At 47.4% G+C, this 11012-nt stretch overlaps 1 long non-coding RNA gene across 1 annotated transcript in view; it reads left to right on the top strand.

Annotated features, from left to right (window-relative positions):
* LOC125941686 (uncharacterized) overlaps positions 1–9555 on the top strand; it is a 12025-nt gene extending 2470 nt beyond the window's left edge. Inside the window, exon 3 of the long non-coding RNA XR_007464547.1 lies at positions 9384–9555. This is a non-coding gene — a long non-coding RNA (uncharacterized LOC125941686). The remainder of the gene's footprint in view (positions 1–9383) is intronic.
* Positions 9556–11012: the final 1457 nt, after the last annotated feature.

Below are 11012 nucleotides of genomic sequence, written 5' to 3'. Positions count from 1 at the left end.
ATGTTTAGGTATAATTAAAGAAAATCAATGTCCAACACTAAACATTTTTACAAATGTCTTCTTTTATAACTAAACCTACGTCAACCTCTATATTGCTTTATAATTTGCGCATTGCAGCCCCTCAACTATAAGGAAAGCCTGTGGCGCCTCTTATTGATGATGAAAGGAAGTAACGATCCATAAGAGTTATTTGTTCGCCATAATGACGACTGCCTTTCATTGTACTAGTCACCGTATCGTATGCGTCTCGCAGTTTCATCATCAAGCTTTATCCTTCATCTGTTTCATCGTGTACCTAGGCGCTCCGCACAATCCCGAGCCCATGCAATGTAAGACAGCAGCATGCGAATGCGTGACCGCCAGCAATATCTCAAAATAACTTGTTCCTGGGCTAGTTAGGTTACACTTGGTGAAGCCATGGTAGCGCCCTAAGTGATGTCCGTTCTTGCGTTTCCTTGTGCCTGTTGTACTTGCGCTGCAATGGCTTCACCAAGCATATACAGTACGAGTCGAAGCTCGTATGTGCCTAAGAAAAAAGAATTGATGTGCCATTCAAAATCAATCACGAGCCTCATTGATGTCATTGCGCCTGTGACTGCGCATTAATCTTGAGTGAAGTCGAACTCTCACACGAAATAGTCGGAAGCTCGTAGTAGGGAACGTCTTACAATAAAATCTGCCTTCGCAAGAATGAAAGTTGTGAATGTGCTCGTCTGTGTGCATTCGAATGTCTAATGGGCGACAAATTGCTGTGAGAAGTTTCACCCGGATGGCGTGAAACAATGAAGGATATAAAAAGCTGAACTCTGGAAAGCTGCCGCTGTCGATGTTTCTACATTATCACCCCTGTTTCTCATCATGCCTCCAGAGGAGTGGTTTATGGTGTTCAAAATAACTTGTTCTTGGGCGAGGGTGTTGATACTTGGGTAGCCGGCGTGCATGCAGATTTTTTTGCATGTTCATTCTTTCTTTTCATTTTTTTTTCTTCTAAGTGGACTGTAATGGATAATTTGTGAGCGTAGCACCCACGGTGTCCTGTCTTCTATTTGTGCTTGCTTTATTTGCGCTAAAGTGGCTTCACCAAAGTTTAATGTGAACGGCGCCAGCACTGTGTGTTTTGTCTGTCTATTTTGGTTTACCTTGCTGTAGTAACGTTCTTCTCCACATTATCGTAAATGCCGTACCATCATGCAACTACCACTATAGAGGAGGAGGAGCAGGAGTGCTGCTTGCTTCCCGCTGACCTAGCCTTGCAAAAGTTGCCGCCAATTGCTCAGCCCGATCGGCACTTGCGGCAGAGTGTAAAGCACGTCACATTCCACCTGGTAACACAACAGCCCCAGGTAACACAATGAACTTGGCACAGACAGAAACAGACTGCGCGTCATCGATTACACGTCATCCCACACGCCTCACACTCTTACTCTACATGACGGAGGAACTTTGAGATGAGCCGAAGCGCCTCTGTCGTAGTACATATCTGGTCTCCTCACGTGAACAAAACGACACTTGCGCTTGAAAATGGGGCCATCTTGCGTTCCAGCCCATCTATTAATGCTTTACGTTCTGCGTCAAATTCAGGATACACTAACAAATAATGGTCGATGTCACCAAGAGCTTAACAATGCATACAAAACGATAACGTGCTAAGTCCTGTCTTGTACCACCATGCTGGAGTTTGTGCTGACCCTGTGCGAGTGAGACTAAGAAGAGTGTATTCGATTCCGTGAAGTCCCTTAGTCACACAAGGTTGGCGTGGTGGAGACCAATATGAAAGGAAACGGCGTAATAGGGCTTGCGTCATAACGATTTTGTGGCTATATCGGATGGAGCAGCGTGCTCTATTTATACGGACGAATGAGAAACGAGACGAGGCAGGTAGACGGAATGAAAATGATCGTTTTATTCCGTGGCAAGCGGTTATTTAATACACAGTGGTCGACGGTTGTCACCCGATTGGTAAAGTCAACAATACATGGCGCATCGTGCTATATCATATCACTACGCAAGGCACGTTTTGCGCTATAACCATACTTATTACATTTTGAGCAGCCTTCTTCGTTGGCCTTAACTGCAGCGTTTTGCCCGCAAGAATGTCAGCTTTCTCGTTGCCTGCGACGATGTTAAGGTAGCCACTGAGAAACGATGGTGGAACCAATGTTTGGTCATTCTTTATCAACGTGTAATGTACGCCTGATACACTTATAAACGGGAAACCCGCTAAGTAATAGTTGCAGCGCAGCCTTGCCGTCTGAAAAGAGAGCAGCAAGCTGCGGCTGTTAGAACTTCAGTTTCCGCAAGGCTAATTCAATGGCGACACTTTCACATGCCGTAGAAGACATGAGCCCATGAGACACTGAGAACCGGGATCACGTAAGCCACTGCACTAGCTCAAAACTCTTTGTCGACGAAGCCGTCGGTGTATAAGTGGAGATGGCGGTAATGCATTACGTCAAGGCGTTCGAGCACCAGAGACCTTGCTTCCGCCACAGGTGCACGCGCTTGGTGCGAATATGAGAAATGTTCAGTTGGCATTCAACACTCTCGTACGACGACAGTGGTTGCTGACGTTCTAGCTTTTTTTTTAATTGCAGGTCAAGTACAATAGCTGAGTTGAGTGCCACACAGGCGTGACATTAAGTCCGCCTCCGAAGCATCTGTAGAAAAGTTATCCGAGCATGAGTGTCACTGAGGCAGCACAGCTGCAAAAGAGCAGACATTGGTATGCAAGGAGGTTGAGGGATGGCAACTAAGGCTCGTGCAAAACCATGTTTCTGGCAGCTGCGTCTGTGACACGCCAAGATCGTTTCCTGAGGCGTTTCTGATGTAGCGACCCCCGGCGATCATGCTGGAACTTTGACGGCGACTGGAAAAGCACGCAGTTCATCACTAGTGCCGAGCGTAACTTCAACATCGAAGAAGGGTGACTGCCTCGGCGCTCAGCAGCCATCCTTCGCACCGCATTAAGGTGTGGTTCGAGCGACGAAACCATGGTCTCTACTGCCCGTCACTGGCACATCCGGGACTCAAGTAGTACGTCAAGAAATCGTACATGATTAGTTGTTCAATTGATGTACTTCCGAGGCTAACCTGCATCCGCGCTGCTCTTCGCCGCAGATCAGGAAGAAAGCACACAACGAGGCTAGTCCACTGAGAGCCTACCGAAGAGGGGCGGGCTTGCGCAGACACAGCTTTCCGTTGAGCTATCGCTACCAGGTGCTTGTGCTGGTACCCGGATAGCCAAAAGCAGATATCTGCATATATTGACATGTGTAACGCCTCGCATGTAACAAGGCATCTGGTAATCCAACCATGGCAACAAATAAAACGCATGGGTTACAATACATTTTCCTGTGAGCCGCCTCGTGAAATTGCTCTCGCGGTACTCAACCGCGTCCCTAATTTCACCTGCATTTGCCTATCACCTATTAATGGGTTTATGAAACGTAAAAGAGGATCTGTGACTCGCATGTCCGCTGGCCGGCCGGCCAATTATTGGGCTACAACACTATTATAGGCCTTTGATACTTCAAGGAAGACTGCAACTGTAGAAACGCCGTAATCAAGGATGTTATCCTGCGCATTCAGACGTTGCTGGAAGTCATTCATATATACGTTGTACTAAGCGTATAGAGTACGAGCCACCACGTCAGTCTGCCACACACAAGCTTTTCCATCAATTTCCCCGCGCAGAAAGTGAACGAAACGGGTCGATATGAGGGCAAGCCTGATCTGTCCTTTCTTGACTTAAGTACGCCAACTTTCAAGATGACGACACATCTCCATTTATCCACATATGGTTGAAGAACGACAGGAGATTATTTTTTTCATTCCTCAGGCTGCTTGAAAATTATTTGATTGGTGATTCCATCTCTTCTCAGAGCACAGTGGTGGTGGTGGTGGTGGTGGTGATGATGTTGAAGCAGGCGGGGTTAGCCTGGCATACGTAGCCGGCAATTGTTCCGCCTGATCCTCCTTCGAGTTGATATCAGGGGTGTGTCACCAAGTGTCTATGAGCCCCGTGTCTCGCAGGAAGGCCAGCAGCAGTCGTTGCGCTCTCTTCCTGGTTGTCGCAGGTCCTCCGGGGAAAACGACGTCTTCAAATGTCCTGTGCGTAAGACCGCTCTTTTGTAGGCTGTCGATCATCGCTTTTCTTTCTTTGTCAAACTGCGGGCATATCCAAATGTAATGTTCGATGTCGCCAATGTCACCACAGAAAGCACAGAATGGGGAAGCGCGAAGCCCAGTCTTGAATAACCAAGCTGTGGTGTACGCGGAGTCGGTCCTGATGCGGTATAAAAGCGTCGCTTCTTCGCGGGTAAATCCATGAGTCACGCAGGCTTCGTGGGGATTCTTGTGGATCTCCCTAAAGTGAAGGCGGATTACACCCTTAGGGTTCTGAAGAGCTTTTGGAGCTTTCACTTTTGGGACACATGTCAGCGCTAGGCGTGCAAGGGCGTCAGCTTTCTCGTTTCCATCAATTCCTACGTGTGATGGTATCCACTGGAATCTTATATTAAATCCTTTGCTTGTTAGATCGTTACTCAGTGCCAGAGATTGCCTTGTAAATTTCTCTAGAGGTAGGCCACGATGCAATCTCTGTAACGCTGACTTGGAATCCGTCAGCACCACGACATCTCGTGCAGAGAAGGCCCGTAGTTTCCGCAAAGCCGCGGTGATTGTGGCGCTTTCTACTGTTTTAGAGGAAACTACGCGATCTAGTCGGCCAGACCATGACACATCAAGGGATGGTATGCAGAATGCCGCTGCACAGCTATCTGTTTGTGCGCACACCGAGCCGTCTGTGTAAACTTGTAAGTGGCGTTGAAATGCTGTGCTCAAGTGTTCCAGCACAATAAACTTTGCTTCTGCAGTTCAAATGGTGCGTTTCGCCGGTAGGTGGGGTACACTGAGGCTGCAGGTAACGTCCGAAAAAGACCATGGCGGGTCAAGGCGACTGCGTTTAGGCCATCCCAATCCTAAACATTGGAAAGTGTTCAGCGCCGCATGGAAATGTGAGCGAGTTCTTGCTCTTAGCCGCCGGAGAAGCGCCGTGCCTGCGCGGGACTCGCCCAGCCTTAATAGCTGCGTCAACAACGCCTGAGATGCCAAGAGACGGAGTGGAAGAGATTCTGCCTCATTAGTGACTTTCTTGTTTGAAGCCGTCTGTGGAACTCCCATCGCCAAGCGAAGTCCCTTTCTGTGCACAGCCTCCAAGCGCTCGAATTGACTCGATGACGGGGATATCAGAGGGAGCTGATAGAGAATGCGGCTTGTTATCAGTGCCGCATTCAGTTTAAGCATGGACATAGGATTGTTTCCCCAACGTACACCTGCCAATCGACGAAGTGCGTTGACTCTTTGCACTGATGCAGCCACAACACTTTCGACCGCACGACGCCATAGTAGCTTGCTGTCGATGGTGACGCCCAGGAATCGAACATGAGTTGCACGAAGAATTGAATGCCCTCTGATATTCAGCGTCAGGCGTGTTGACTTGCGTCTCACTCCCGGGAAAAGCATGAAGGTAGATTTTTCCGCTGATAAAGATAGGCCAAGCATCGATAAGCGGCGTTCGATGGCGGAGATTGCGCCCTGGGCGATCCGGGCCAACCGTTTGTGTTGGTACCCCGAGATCCAAATGCAGATGTCATCTGCGTAGATGGACATTTTAACTGCCGTCCGACCTACTTTCAGTGCATCTGGAAGGCTGGTCATGGCAACGTTAAAAAGCAAGGGAGATAGGACGCTTCCTTGTGGGACACCGAGGGAAATTCGTCGCTTATCACTCATTATACTTCCGAGCTTAACTTGGGCATACCGATCTCTGAGAAATTCATGGATGAATCGAAGAGCATTTCCTGAGACGCCCATGTTTTGGAGTCCGTTGATGATGCCTGTATGAAGCACACAGTCGTATGCCTTGGCAACGTCCATAAAGATGGCGAGTGTGGAAAGGCCGTCCGCGCGATGGTGCTCGATATGGCTTATTAAATCCAAGACACTGTCCTGGGCACTCAACCGTGGACGAAAGCCGGTCATGCACGATGGCAGTCTATTTCCTTGCTCAAGATACCATGTTAACCTCGCACATACTAGTCTTTCCATCAACTTTGATACGCATGATGTTAGCGACACTGGCCGATATGAGGCGAGGTTCGCAGGATCCTTTCCGGACTTGAGTACTGGCACCACCCATGCTATCTTCCACGTTTCTGGGATCTCTCCCGTGCTCCAGACGTGATTAAATATGTCCAGAAGGGCTCGTCTTCGTTCGTACGGCAGATTTGTCAGCATCTGATTGCTGATCGAATCGGGACCCACAGCACAGCGTCTTCTTAATTTGCTGAGCGCCATATCCAACTCACGGAAAGTGAATGGCGTATCCATAGTATGGAATGCTTGAGACAACAGAGGGTTCGATACTCCTGCTGATCTGCCAGATGTGAATCCATCTGCAAAATCTTCTGCAAGGGTTTGCAAATCTTTTCCTTGCTTCAAAGCAAGTGCTTCAAATGGCCTGTGCGGGCGAATCTTTCCGGATAGGCTATTCATTACTCCCCATATTCTTGTCATGGGAGTAAACGCCGATAAGCTCTCACAGAAAGCAGCCCACTGAACTCGTCTTAACCTTTTTGTGTGACGACGGATGACAGCGTTTATCCTGTTGTATTCAGTTTTTGCAGAGGGATTTCCCGTTTTTCTCATTAGTTTCCGCTCCGCTCTCCTACGCGCTGCGCAGAGGTTCTTTAGTTTCAAATCAGGAGTAGGAAAATGATCTGGCAGTTTCAACATTGAGGTAGCCACTCTCTTGCTCCGCAGCATATCTGCGAATAGCTCACCAGGAGATTCATCCAACGCTTCTCTGTATGTGTCCCAGCGTGTCACAGCACAGAATTGTCGACCAGCAGTGTGAAATCCGGTGATGTTGGTGAAGATCGGAAAATGGTCGCTGCCCATCCTGTCTGGGGTCGTTGTCGACGATACGTAAAGGTCTGTAGAATGGATCACGAGGTCTATGGAACTCCATGAATCTGGTGGTCTGAAGAAAGTTGGGTCACATCCCCAGAACAGAAGCACAGTGGTGACGCGAGGATCCCATGGCAGTCTGCAGTTCTAGATGTCCTTAAATACGGAGCTGGAAAGTGCTCGGGCAGCTTTGGAGTAGGAGTTGCTGCTGGCGGCCTTGCTTGCTAGCATCGCCTGAATCAGACCACAATGTCCGCTTTGTAGTTCTCCCAGTTGGTAACTTTGCCAAGACTACGTTCACTTCTCTGAAAACCAGTAACACTTACCAAATCAGAAAGTGATCACTGCACATCTCATCTTGTGCTGTGACTGACTTGATTAAAACGTCATTTAAATGCAAAGTATAGTCAATTGTACTTGCGGATTCAGGTAATGGATAAAACGTCACATTGTCATCATTCGCGACACCACATAAGTCTAGCTGACGATTCGTTTTCGCTGTCTGCTTCCCACGAGCGTTTGTGTTTCTGTCACCCCACATAGCATGCTGCGCATTGAAATCTCCGTATATGTTGCGTGGCGCTTGGAAGTGCAAGAAATGTTTCAACTAGAATCTTCCTTTTCGGGGACATGTACACAGATGCAATACTGATTGCATCCTGATGATCGCCGCTTCTAGCAAATTATCTGGCATCCAGTGCGATATCGGAAAATTCCCGGAAAACATACAAATTAGCACGTCCATCTGAAAAAGAGCTGATGGGATGTGATCGTATGGGTGAGGTATCCAGATAACTACCATTATAAGAAAATTATTTTTTAAGACTCCGTTAAAGCTGTAGATCTCACTACCTGTAAAGCGTGCTTTTTTGCACAACGGCTCTTTGTGTAACGAAGCCGTCTTTACTGATTTGCAGAAACGTATTAAGGTTTGTAAGTGGTCTTCGCAACTATGAGAAATACAGTCTGTGACTGTAGATAAAAAGAACAAGGAGAAAAATGTTTAAACATATGTGTAGGAAAGTCAGAACCAAACAATAAATGCAGCAACTAGAAGCTTTCACGATACAACTCTAGAACTGAAGTCGGTTGTTGTCCTACTCTCTATGCAAACAAACAGAAGCGATAAAACTCTATGTGTATAAACAGAGTATATATGTGTGTATAATATAAATATGTGTATATAAGTATATATGTGTATATAAGTGTGTAAATATGTGTATAAATGTACAAACAACTATGCATTAATCTGCCGTCACTACGAATATGACCAGCGCAATAAATCTGCGTTGGTCATATACGTTGCAGAATCGCGTAGGAACACCACTAGTATTGACCTTGCGATGAGCACTCGCTGTTAAGTAGTCAGCCATGTTCTATTGTCTTTGATACAATATCACTGAAAAATAAAACGCCTATTCAAACCAACTCTGTTAAAACTGATAAAAAATGAAGCCCTCGTACTGTTCCTCTGTGTTCATTTTTACCTTACCTCCTTTCGCTGTTTTTCGACCCGTATCACATAGTACTATGATTGTGGAAAAGCAAGCTAGGTGCGTTTCCCTTTTCCTAAAATCAGAAAATCGTTCGCACGCTCAGTTTGTTCCTGAATATAAGAAATATAACATAAAGTATAACGTTGAGTATTTTGTCCTGTTATGCTTTGTTTCGTTGGGAATGAAGCAACGGGGTCATAAGTGGAATAAAAAAATAAGTGTGCCGGTTTGGCCGAGTTGGTACATCTTGACTTCGTACACGTAGCACATGAAAAACGAGAAAAAAAAACAAGAGAGACGGAGACACAAGTAGCGCTGACTTTCACTTGACCGTTTTATTGTCAGGATCGATTCAGAGAGCATCGTAACAACGCTGACAAAAAAAGGAGGGTTTCTTGACCTTCATCGCAGATTGTGGGGCTCTCGACAATTTTTTTTTATAGAATAATGATTGTCCGGAAGAATCGTAACCAGATAAAGAGATTATTGAAGCTAAACTGAAACTAAGCGTATGGAACACTGTGTGTCGACAACATTAATCGCACTATCAGAAAGGACACTCTTTCTTTTTTTTCCTGGGGGGGAAGGGGAGGGGGGGGGGGGGAGGCGTGAATGCGGCGCGCATGTGCGGCTGAATCATTATATGGGCAACGTTTACGTCAATAAAACGATAAGTCGAAAGTCAGCGTTACGTGTGCCCCAGTCTCTCTTTTCGTGCTCTTTTTCTTCGTTGTTCTATGAAGTCCAAAACAATAACATCAGCGTTGGTTACACCAGAGAAGACAAGAATCCAGTTCTCGTGTCATTGAATTTAATGGGCTCACGGTGATCAAAACCCGTAAACATTGCAAATGAAGTGACATGTCAGAGAAGTTAACGCTGCACTGCGAAACCTGTCCACGCCATCCGTCCGTGCAGATGTACGAGATGCGCCACGAGAACATCAATCCCTTCCTGGGTTGCCTGGCGGACCCGTCGCAGCCGGCACTAGTGTGGGAGATGTGCACGCGAGGTTCGCTCAACAGCGTGCTGGCCAGCGAAGACATCCGCCTAGACTGGACCTTCCGGCTGTCGCTCCTCAACGACCTCGTCAAGGTATGCAACCATCCCGTCTATATGAAACGAGCCATCGTAACCACGCAGCCTAAAAAACGACGATTGTCGCAGTAGGCTGACACGCTATCATAGTGCATCGTGAAATAACGATGCCTTGGCGTACAGATCGGCGCCAAAAGTTTGTGGACCGCAAGATCTGAGGAAATGTTGAATTTCGATAACTTTGTTACCGTAGCCAATGAAACCGTACAGCGCTGTTGCTCACATATAGTATATAGTAGCGGCTGGAAATCCTAATACCAGGCTGCATGCGTGCGCAGGCTGTGGCAATATTCAGCTTTTTCTCAGATTCCGCGGTCGTTCGTGTCTGAGGCTGACAGTGTGTCTGCAAGTAATGTAAGATATTTCTTTGAGCAGATAAAACCCTCCCTCCATTGCCACCTGCACAGGAATCACATTGTCGCTTAAAAACGCTGCTGATGTCGGTATCCTTTGACAAGAGCAAACATCTAATTTCGAGCCTTTCTATTCGCCGAATGTGCTTTTTCGCTATTACTGCTGCTGAGTGGTATATTCGTAGTCTGCAGAACTTCACACAGGAGAGAGAGAGAGAGAGAAAGAAAATGAATTTTAAAAGAAACACTTTGCTTCGGATAATGTGTTCCTTGCCTCTCTACAAGCTGTCGTCATATCCAGGTGACAATGCTATCGCTTCTACAGCTCCTTTTCTTCTTTTACGCCACGTGTTCAAGGCATGAATCTGGCTTCATTCTACCCGGATCTTCTTAATGCTACACTACTTCTTAGTGAACGCTATAGCTCCGTATGGCGCCGCTGGTTGTTCTTTCAGCTTGGCTCGTATCTTGTTGCATTGAACCTGGGAAGCACATCTTGCGGTTTCCTTCACAATGATAGCTGCAGAAGATAGCGCCAACCTTTCCCTTTCCCTCAAGAACCACTTATCATCATCATCACAATGATACTGGCGGTTCAATTGTTTTATTGCGATAGCAATTATATGGATACTCCAAAGCGGATTACTGCCGCCGGCGTCGTCGTCGCCGTTGCCGTGAGGTTCCGTACGACGTCAACGGCGATGAAATCGTCGCCGCGCTCCGGACGCTGTATGTGGGAGTGAAAGGGCGCGAGGGACGCGCGCTTTCACGGGGAGCGAACGCACGTCGGAGAGCAAACGTGCGTTCTGCGCCGTGCTCCCTGAAGGTCTGCGTCTCTTTCCTCCGTTACAATCACCATATATAGAGAGCAAACGCGACTTCTTCCGTGGCGCGAAATGCCGTGGGGGGACGGGAGGGAGGGAGGGGGCCGACGTTTAGCTGCGGCACCAAGTGCGTATTTATATTAAAAAAACGCATTTCCCCGAAGGGGAGTATGAGGAAGTGCGAAGCACGGGGTGATGCTATGAGGGGGCGCGCGCGACTAAACTGCAGAGCCGAGCGAAGGAGACGGCAGCGAGAGAGCACGACTGACGCG

The sequence above is a fragment of the Dermacentor silvarum genome, unplaced genomic scaffold (genome assembly GCF_013339745.2).
Source record: "Dermacentor silvarum isolate Dsil-2018 unplaced genomic scaffold, BIME_Dsil_1.4 Seq1029, whole genome shotgun sequence".
Classification (NCBI taxonomy): domain Eukaryota; kingdom Metazoa; phylum Arthropoda; class Arachnida; order Ixodida; family Ixodidae; genus Dermacentor; species Dermacentor silvarum.
The sequence above is the reverse complement of the archived record's forward strand: the minus strand, read 5'-3'. Positions and strand labels throughout refer to the sequence as shown.